Source organism: Barbus barbus, assembly GCF_936440315.1.
Source record: "Barbus barbus genome assembly, chromosome: 44".
Lineage (NCBI taxonomy): Eukaryota > Metazoa > Chordata > Actinopteri > Cypriniformes > Cyprinidae > Barbus > Barbus barbus.
This window is the reverse complement of record NC_136722.1, coordinates 22,194,213-22,204,999: the sequence shown is the minus strand read 5'-3', so window position 1 is coordinate 22,204,999 and position 10,787 is coordinate 22,194,213.

The window sequence follows — 10,787 nt, the reverse complement described above, 5'->3', positions numbered from 1 at the left end:
TGCCTCCTATACGGAGGATGAATCGGATAAACAAAGCTTTTGTGGTTTAAATTTTGGCCATACATGTTATGACTCCCGTTAAAGAGTGTTTGATACACACCCTGTGCTCAGGTCCCTCAGAAGAGACGCTGGAGCATTACTGTAGAGCAGTGATTCATTGCACGCTTGTGGCATCATGCTCTCTTACAATGGGAAATTCCACTGGCACAAGTTATTCACGCGCTTACTCAACAATTCACCTGATCTTATTATTACTGCGTAGGAGAGGGACTTAAGACAGGTTTTAGGGGGATATAAGACGCTTCTGTTCCCATATAGCACTGGGGTTTAGGTTTACATTAAAGCAACAGTTCACCCAAATTGTTCCAAACCTTCATGCTGTTATTTTTTGTGGAACATAAAATTTTTAAACTAATTTGTTACATACACTACCAGTCAAAAGTTCAAAATAATGTTTTCAAAAGAAGTCTGAATTCACCATGGTTGCATTTACTGGATCAAAAATACAGTAAAAACTGTAATATTATGAAATATTATTGCAACTTTAAATAACTGTTTTCTAATTGAATATATTGTAAAATGTGATTTATTCCTGTGATGCAAAGCTGGATTTTCAGCATCATTACTCCAGTCTTCAGTGTCACATGATCCTTCAGAAATCATTCTAATATTCTGATTTGCTGCTGAAGAAAACATTTATATTTTTTATGAGTGTCTGTAGTCTAAAAACAATATTTAAATTACTAGCAATTTAAAAAACATCAAATTCAATTTTAAATTTCCATTTTTTTTCTCAATAAAATAAAATAAATGTTTCAAAGTAATATACTATTTTCCTCAGTCTACTTTTTTTTTTTTTTTGCCACTTGACAGATATGGTCACCATGAACTGCTCTGTCACTGCTCTCCTGCCTGAGCTACAGGAACACTGTGAGACTCAGAGAAGTTATGAATACTTCAAGAAAACTTTCTATTGTTCTCTTTGGCAGGGGAGAGTAAGTCAGCAGTGGGAAGTGCCCAGTCACGTCAGTATGCATCAGATTCATACTGAGCGTGTGTGTGTGTGTGTGTGTGTGCCGTGGATATGAAGTCACAGCCTCAGGGACTGGAGGTGCTGAGGTCAGAGCACAGGAAGTGTTTTCTGCTGCCGTCACTACAGTGTGGATAGAGACATCCAGAGATCCGGAAAATACACTTATCTGTACATCCATTTTATTTGAGTGCAAATGTGGTCAACCTGTGAAAATTAATCTGCATTGTTAATCCTTTTGATCTTTTATTTAAAAAATCACAAAAATCTAACCTTTCATTGGAGGATAAGAATTTAAAATGGGAGGAAATATCATTATGAAATAAATGTTTTTCTCTAATACACATTGGCCACAATTAACGGCACCCTTTCATTCAATACTTTTTGAAACCTTCATTTGTCAGTTTAACAGCTCTATATTTTCTCCTATAATGCCTGATGAGGTTAGAGAACACCTGACAAGAGATCAGAGACCATTCCTTCATCCAGAATCACTCCAGATCTTTCAGATTCACAGCTCCATGACGGTGCTTCTTCTCTTCAGTTCACCTCACTCATTTTCTACAGGGTTCAGGTCAGAGGACTGGAATGGCCAGCAGAAGCTTGGTTTTGTGCTCAGTGACACATTTTTGTGTTGTTTTTGAGGTTTGTGTTTGGATTATTGTACGGTTGGAAGATCCAAACATGGCCCATTATAAGATTTCTAACGGAGTCAGTCACTTATTGATTTTTTATCTGTTGGTATTTGATAGAATCCATGATGCCATGTGTCTAAACAAGATGTCCAGGACCTCCAGCAGAAATATAGGCCCACAACATCAAAAATACAGCAGTATATTTCATTGTACACATGGGGTACTTTTTATCCCTGTGTTCACCAAACCCATCTTGAGTGTTTGCTGCTAAAAAGCTCTTTTTTTAGTTTCATCTGACCATAGAAGCCAGTCCCATTTGAAGTTCCAGTCGTGTCTGATTACTGAATATGCTGGAGTTTGTTTTTGGATGAACTAGGAGAATTTTTCTTGAAACCCTCCCAAACAACATGTGGTGATGTAGGAACTGTTTGACTATTTTTGTTTAAGGTTTTCTGACCCAGAGCAATTCTCCAGCTGTGGTCCTTGGAGAGTCTTTAGCCACTCAAACTCTCCTTCTCACCGTGCATTAGGACGATATAGACACACGTCCTCTTCCAGGCGGGTTCGTAACATTTTATGTTGATTGGAAATTCTAAATTATTGCCCTGATGTGGAAATGGGAATTTTCACTGCTCTAGCTCTTTTCTTAAAACCACTTCACTAATTTGTGAAGCTCAATTATCTTTTGCTGCACATCAGAAATATATTCTTTGGTTTTTCTCATTGTGATGGATGATTAAAGGAATTTGGGCTTTGTTTTCCCTCCTATTTATATTTCTGTGAAACAGGAAGCCATGGCTGGATAATTTCATGTTCATAATCCCCCTGGAGTGCTCAAAATTGTGAATATGAATGGGAATATACTTCAGAGATATTTTACTCATAAGAATTTCTAGGGGTACCAATAATTGTGTCCAACGTGTATTTGAGAAAAACATTTATTTCTAAGTGAGGTTTTCCCCCATTTTCAATTGTTTTAGTTCAATGAAAGGTTAGATTTTTGTGATTCTTTTGAAGATAAAAAGGATTAATAATGCAGTTAACTTAGACAGTTAACTTAGGTGCACTTAGGTCAGTTTATTATTTGCTGTAAAATTACAAGAATGTGCATAGTTGAAATAATTGTGCAACATTTCCATTACCTACATATACATAAATCCATGATAAGTCTGTTTATTTTAGCATTTGGCATTGCACTCATGAAGATATTTAATGATGTATGTTGTACAGTAAAAGCAGCAGGAATTTTGTTGGAGGCCATGTCTGCTGTTCGTATCTCAGTTTGCTGTGGAGTTGGATTATCCCCATGATCCCTTGTTTTCAGGTTGAGGGACTTAAGTGATTCCGGACAAAACAAGCCACCTCTTTCACTCCCAGCGAGTGACATTTTCTCTGATAGCTCCAGGTGATCTGCTGATGCTGGAGAGATAAGTGCGGTTTTTAAACCTGTCTCCTCTAGTATCACTCACAGCACACTGACCAAACCAGAACCTGCCAGTTAAGACTTTGACTATAGTGTCAGTTCCACAATTTAATTTCACTGAAAATCAACTCGATCTTCTGATTCTTGATGCTATTCTTGATCGATTGACGTCTTGGCATTATTTTGGGGAGTAATTTACAATCATGCATTGTTACTGTGGTTAAGTATTTTAAACTGGGCCGTAAGCAACATAAATAATGAAGGGTGCTTCAGTATGTGTGTTTCATTAACCAATCCTCAATTTTACCTTTGGTTCCCCCTAATACTGAATATTTGGTTTCATCCTTGCTCTAATATGAAGAGTTAAAATTACACGTATTCACTAACAGCTCTTCGCAGAAGGTGTTGTGAATAAATAGACCCTATATTATCTGCAAAGACCTACTACTCTCACTTTTGAATACAAATATTAATTTCTTACTTACTTCTGAATGGTAGTGTATCACGGTTTCCACAAAAAAATATTAAGCAGCACAATTGTTTTCGTTTCAACATTGAAAATAATAAATGTTTCTTGAGCAGCAAATCAGCATATTAGAATGATTTCTGAAGGATCATGTGACACTGAAGACTGGAGTAATGATGCTGAAAATACAGCTTTGCATCACAGAAATAAATTACATTTTAAAATATATTCAAATAGAAAACAGTTATTTTAAATTGTAATAACATTTCACAATATTACTATTTTTATTGTATTTTTAATCAAATAAATGCAGCCTTGGTGAGCATAAGAGATTTGATTTTTTTTTTTTTTTCTTAATTATTCCAAACTTTTGACCAGTAGTGCATATGTTTATATATATTTATTATTTATAAGGCCCTTCGACTTCCACATTTTTTGGTTTCCTTTCTTTAAGTTCTACCTTCTTTTGTCTGCACAGGTTGTTTCCAGCTGTCAGCTCTCCCGTGCAGGTACATGTCCTTAAGAGTCACTGACGTCCATTTCTTTCAGCATGTCTCTGTTTTTTAAAAGACCGGGTGATAGACCGTGTCTCATTTGTCCTGACACCAAGAGGATTTCTGGGAAATCTGAAATTCACTGCCAAAAATCAACAGATTAGCAACTTCAAAGAGGCCAGCTGATATTTTATGCTTTTAATGAACCTTCCACATATAGTCTGTGCAAAGATAGGTATTTCTGTCATCTCTCACAGCTGAAGTGGCGTATATATAATGCGCTCTGGGTGTCTGTGTGTGAGGCTCAGCATCATTGCCACACTGTGTTTTTCTTTTGAACGCAGCCCTCTTGTGATGAAGGCACTGATAGACTTTCACACAGGTGATTCTGATGAAGGTGTAATTACAGGGGTCTGTCTGGACACGACAAGACTTGCTTATTTACATAGCTGTGAGGTTTAGGGATTTGTGTCAGAGCTCACACACAGCCTTCATTCCATTAAACATATTTTGTCATAAAACTTTGCTTTGTTGGGATTTAAAAACATTTTAAAAAAAGTTATATTTTTTTGCAAATGCATACGTAACCTGAGCATTCAAACAAAATCTTAAATTGACTATTTCATAGTTTATCCAACTATGCCCTAGTAAAAAAGGTATTATATTTAAAATACATTTATTTTATACTAAGTGTAGTTCAAATCTATTAACATATTATTTACTGACATATCACTTGAGACTTACTGATATAAAAATTATAATTAAACTTTATTTAAATAAAGATTATTTAAAGATTAAATAAAAAAGCAGAGCTACAAACGTAAACCTCTCAGCAGCACAAGAACCAAAAGAACAGTTGTAGGTCATTTTATTAGGCAGATAAATACATAAAAGTTTTTGTTGTCTACTTAGCATGAAATAAATGTATTTCAATGAACCTTTATAATTTATGTAGGCCTATGGTTAAATTTCAAATAGCCTCTGTTTTATGATTGTAAAGCAACATGAAAAACTTTGATGTTGGCTTGAGAAAGCCTGGTCTTTAGTAGAACACTAAAGAAGATTTTTAGCTGAAACCATGGTCCTTGGTGATTCATAAAATAAAGTCTGTGGTTGCCCGTTTCTGAGAATTCAAATAAAAGCATATCAAGGAACACAAAATGAATACCCATGGCTCCTGACAATATATTGAGGTTTTATGAAGCAAAACAAACTGAACTAGTTGAACCAGTAAACCAAATCGGACCGAACCGTCTAAAATCTATAAGTTACTCCAACTCAAAATGAGCCAAAATACCTGTATGTGATCCTATGATGCTGGTTTTGCCAATTCGTTTAGCGCTTCAGTTCCTCCAACAGTCATTGAGCACTTGAATGAAGGGAAATTAAACTATTTATGGTGTCTCATAGTTTATGTAAACAGGTGAGCTGACAAAGAGCTGATGTTTATTCACTTCATACGCTTTAGATATGTAAAACATCCACGTTTCACATCATTATTTTGTGCTTTCATAATAAAATTGGGTATATGTTATGTCACTGTGTGATTATGTAAACGAATGTGAATTGGACCAGTTCATTGAAACAAACTGTCTGAAAGAACCAGTTCACGGGAAAGAATCAGATTTCCTGAGGCTCTGGATTACAGGTAATAATGTTGTAAATAATGTTTAGTTTCTTGCACAGACCGATCGTTTCGCTTAGCCACGGGTATTGATTTATTCTCAAAAACAGGCAGGTGCTGACTTGCATTTTATGAGTCACCAAGGACCACAGTTTTAGCTAAAAATCTTCTTTACTGTTTTACTGAAGAAAAAAAGTCACCTACATATTGGATGGACCGAGGGTAAATAAATAAACAGCAAATTTTCATTTTAGGGTGAACTATCTCTTTAAATATACATTATCCCACACAAGCACAGCTATGTAGGAAACATGAACGGTCAGTTACACAGCATTGCCCTGCATACTGTTTGTTATTCTGAAATATATGGTTGCTGTATGCTGCGACTGACCAATCAGAATCAAGCATTCAGACAGCTGTGAAATAATAACACTCTGTTCATGAAGTCCTAATGACTTCTCCTATTTAAATTGAGAAAAAACATTGGCTGAGGTATTTGTGTGTATCTAAGAGGATGTGTGTGTGTGTGGAGCACAGCTCTGACTTGCCCTCGCAAATTTCAGCAGGTTTGAAATCCCTTTATCTACCTCTTCTGTGCACCTGCCACAGGCCGCACACACACACACACACACACACACACACAGGCCTCAGCATGTCACATTCAGCAATCTCTTCTCGTCAAAACCAGATTGGTTTAACCTACGTTAACCTTTTTGACAATCGATTTTGTGACATAAAATCCCCTTTGTGCTCTCAAAAATGTTTTACAGGCAGCTAGAAAAGTCATCTATGTCACCCCCATGGAATTGTGGGTACATTCTTGGATGTGAATTGCATGGTGGGTGAGATGAGGCAGGTACGTGAAGGAAGCAGAGGTGGGGCTCAGAAGAATTTTGTCTGAAAGCGTTTCACTGTCCACATGTGCAAACAAGAAGCTCCGGACAACAATGCCGTATGGCCGGTGTCATAAAGGCGACTTCCATGAAACCTGTTAGGAGCATGTTCAGGTCACATTTGACCACAAAATCAAAAGGAAAGAAATAAAGAAAACAGTCTAATTTTATGACCATGAAGATTTTTTTAATGCATGTTGACATAATTGCCATGACATTTTGACAGTGCTATTATTATGCAAAAAATTATAAATAAATAATAGTAATATCTAACAATGTAAATATATAGATTTAATTTTTAAATGTAAATTTAAATGTTTATTAATATCAGTGTTATTTTAGTGTTATTGATATACTATAATTGTATTCATTAATATTTTGAATGAGCTTTTTTAAGATATTACCGTTATTTATTTTTAGAATTTCAACTTAAAATTTAATTGTAGCGTTTCAAGTTGCCGAGGCAAAATTTCTAATTTTCATTTCCTTAGTTTTTAAAGTTTATTTTTTGATCGTCTGATGTTTCTATTTTATTTTATTCCAGCTTTCTTTCAATTATAGAACTTTTTTAATTGTTTCAATTTCAGTTTTAATTTTATTTAACAATAACAAAAAAAAAATTATTTTTACTGTAACGGCATCCCAAATTACTTTAATTAAATACTGTAATTATGCGAATTAAATTGAGAATAATAAGAATTACACAAAAAGTCAAGTCAAGTCACCTTTATTTATATAGCGCTTTTTACAATGCAAATTGTGTCAAAGCACTGCACAATATCAAAAAAGGAAAATAATGTGTCAATAAGTTTAAATAGTGTCTTTGCAATCAACAAGCTGGAAATGAAGCGTCCCCAACTAAGCAAGCCAGAGGCGACAGCGGCAAGGAACCAAAACTCCATCGGTGACAGAATGGAGAAAAAACCTTGGGAGAAACCAGGCTCAGTCGGGGGGGCCAATTCTCCTCTGGCCAAACAAACCGGCAGTTCAGTTCCAAACTGCAGCAAGTCAGATTAAATGGGCTCAGCTGGTTCCAGTGGTCTTTTCCGATGGCTGTCTAAGTGGCGGGGTCCTCAATGGGGATCTGTCTCTGGCGTTCATCCAGGTGTCTGGCCTCTGCCTACGATCAGGGACACATACGTCATCTCCCGGCGCTGATCCTCCATCTCAGGTGTTCGGTCATCTCAGATCATGTAATGGTTGGATCCAGACTGAAGTTCTGTAATTCCTAGCTTCCCGTGGCAGAAAAAAGTATTGAAAAAGTGAAAAGTATTGAAAATTTGGGTGAAAATGGCTTAATTATCATGAAAGTAATGTCACAATTCAAATAATATTAAATATGCTTATTATTTGTGATCTATATAATTTGATGTATTTTGTCTTTTGATTTCGAGCTAAAAAATACTTTGACATGTTCTTGACAGATTTATCTAAATCTCTTTATCTATACATTTTCAAAACAAGCTACTCTTTTCACACTTTAGTTCGGAGACCAAGTCTCACTATTAACTATGACATAATTTGCCTCAATAAACTCCTAATTTGCTAGCTAGTTGTTAAATTTGGTGTCGGATTAAGGGATCTTAAATTCGGTCACACAGAATAAGGCATTAGGTTAATATGTGCGTTATAAGTACTAATAAACAGCAAATATGTTAGTAATATGCATACTAATAAGCAAATGGTGAGAATTGGTCCCTAAAACTAAAATGTTTCCCGCTACTCCTGCACTACATCCTGGTGATTCAGCATTAATAATCCTAGTTTAATTTGACACTGAGTCTAGGAACTGGCTGATAAAAGATGCTGTTTGGCAGTTAGAGCTCATAATCGCAGAACACTTTAACGTAATCTTTCCATTCAGTACAACACTGCACTATTACCCGACATCTCCCCATGCTCCTTGTCTTTGAATGTGACAGTTATCGCAAGGCCTCCATTTTAAATATGCAACAGACAGAGAAGTACTTCACGTTGTATATTTAGATGACTGGAAGTCGGTGTGCTGTTACATATGTGAGGGACTTCAATGCATTCACGTGCCCTGAACCGTGCTCGAGGGAAAATCCACAAAGTGATCAACTTCACACGGAGCGAAAAGCTTAATTCTTTCAAATAAACAGTCGTTTGGACTCCTCGTCCCACGTTTTGTGGCTCCAAACATCAAATTACCCTCACCTCCTAAACCCTGGTGCATATTTTATGCGGCTCACCTACAAGCCTGGAGCTGCAGTATTACTTGCTACACCTGCAGCCACCGAACAAGTGTATGAGTGTCTGGGCGCTCGTGTTCAAACCTGCCTGTTCTTTCTGTATCTCAGGTGAGGAATGCTGCGTTAAGACTATCAGGTGCAGCAGGACGCGTGGCAGCACGCTACGAACAGATAAGCTGCTCCACTGCGACCGTATGCAACTGATTGCCAAACTTCCTCCAGTTTGATCTGAAACAAACACTGACAAATGGATCATCATGTACCGGGGACGATGTTGCTTCATGATGGAGTCAAAGAACAGACGTTCTGAAGAAAACAAAGCATGCATTGCTTTAGCCTGAGCGCAGCGCTCGAGTCGAACTGGGTGGAGGTTGATAACTGTAGCCTGGGGTGATGAAAATCTGTCCCTCTCGTTTTCTCGCTCTTTCTTACCTCCTTCACTCCACCCTTTTCTGGTAAAAGGGTGTATGAGGTAAAGAGAAGCCACAGTTTTTATATTTTCTGAATGTTATGCTCCTTTTCATGTTTTAATTATTGTGAGTTTTGTTTCTATAGCCAACACAGTAAAGTAACTACTACTCTGAAGGAGAAGAATGCTTGGGGTTGGGCTCTTTTTGATTGGGGTTGCTAAGAATCCACTCAAGCACCCTAGCAAATGCATAGCAACACATCAACTGCATAGCAACTCCCTGGATACAATCCACAACACCGTACATCACAATGGCATAAGTATTGTCTTTTGAAAATGTAAAAAAATCAAGTTATTTTTATGCAAGTTAAATATGAACACAGTATATTTGTTGTAAATGTATTCATAATCATGCATCATTTTATAAAAAATTATATTTATGATTCATAAAATTAAAATATTAATGGAATAAAATTTAATTGAATATATAAATAAAATTTATATGTATGAATATATAAATAAAAATTACATATATATATATATAATGAAATGCATAAATTAAATGTTCAGTATATTTTAAATTTTAACAAATACATATACACTAAATAATAAATATGTGAAATTATTATTATTAATCAATAATAATTAATAGTTTATGTATATAATTAAATAATTTAATTTGTTAAATAAATTATTTATTAAATTATAAAATGCAAATTAAATAGAAGTTTATTGTATATGTATGTATAAATAAATATATAAATAAATAATTTTATAAACATTTTTAAAAAGTAATATCTATCTGTCTATCTGTCTGTCTGTCTGTCTGTCTGTCTGTGTGTGTATATATACATACATACATATACTTATATGTATATATACATATATATATATATATATATATATATATATATATATATATATATATATATACTGTAAATATATATATGGACATATCATAAAATGCATGCATTACTGGTACATTTTCAGTTTTTTTAAAGGTATATAAACATGCATGTATACATATAATATTAGATATGTTTTTTAAAGCATTCAGAAGCCTTTTTTTTACCAGAAATTAATAGAGAAATAGGAGTTTGAAATGCTGGATGTCATTTGGATTTGAACTTGCTCAGTGTGTTGCACACAGATGCTGTAACCCCTGCACCATGAAGCTTTCTCATGCTTTGCTAACACCTACCTAGCATCTGTGACTGTTATAATTATAGTTGTACATTCAGTCATCACTCCATATGCCTCTGCTATAATGTAACCAAAGCAGTCAAACTCTAAATAAACTATAATCAGATGCATAATGGTGTATTGCAAAACAGACGTTTTATTCTGTTCACCCCCTCCTGTCAACAGGACATGCACCGCTTATGAATTACTGTGACAAGGCATAGAAAGTCTTCTAGTGTTTTGTTTTCCCTAACCAAGGCCTTCTGTTCTTAACACAATAAATCAAACCCAATAGGATATCATTCATAGTTGAGTTACGAGTCATTATGCTCCACTCAGATTCATTCGTTAGCCACAGTTTTTCGCTTTTGGACACTTTCCCCCCGGTTCTGTTATTGTTGCCCCTTTGGAGGCGAGA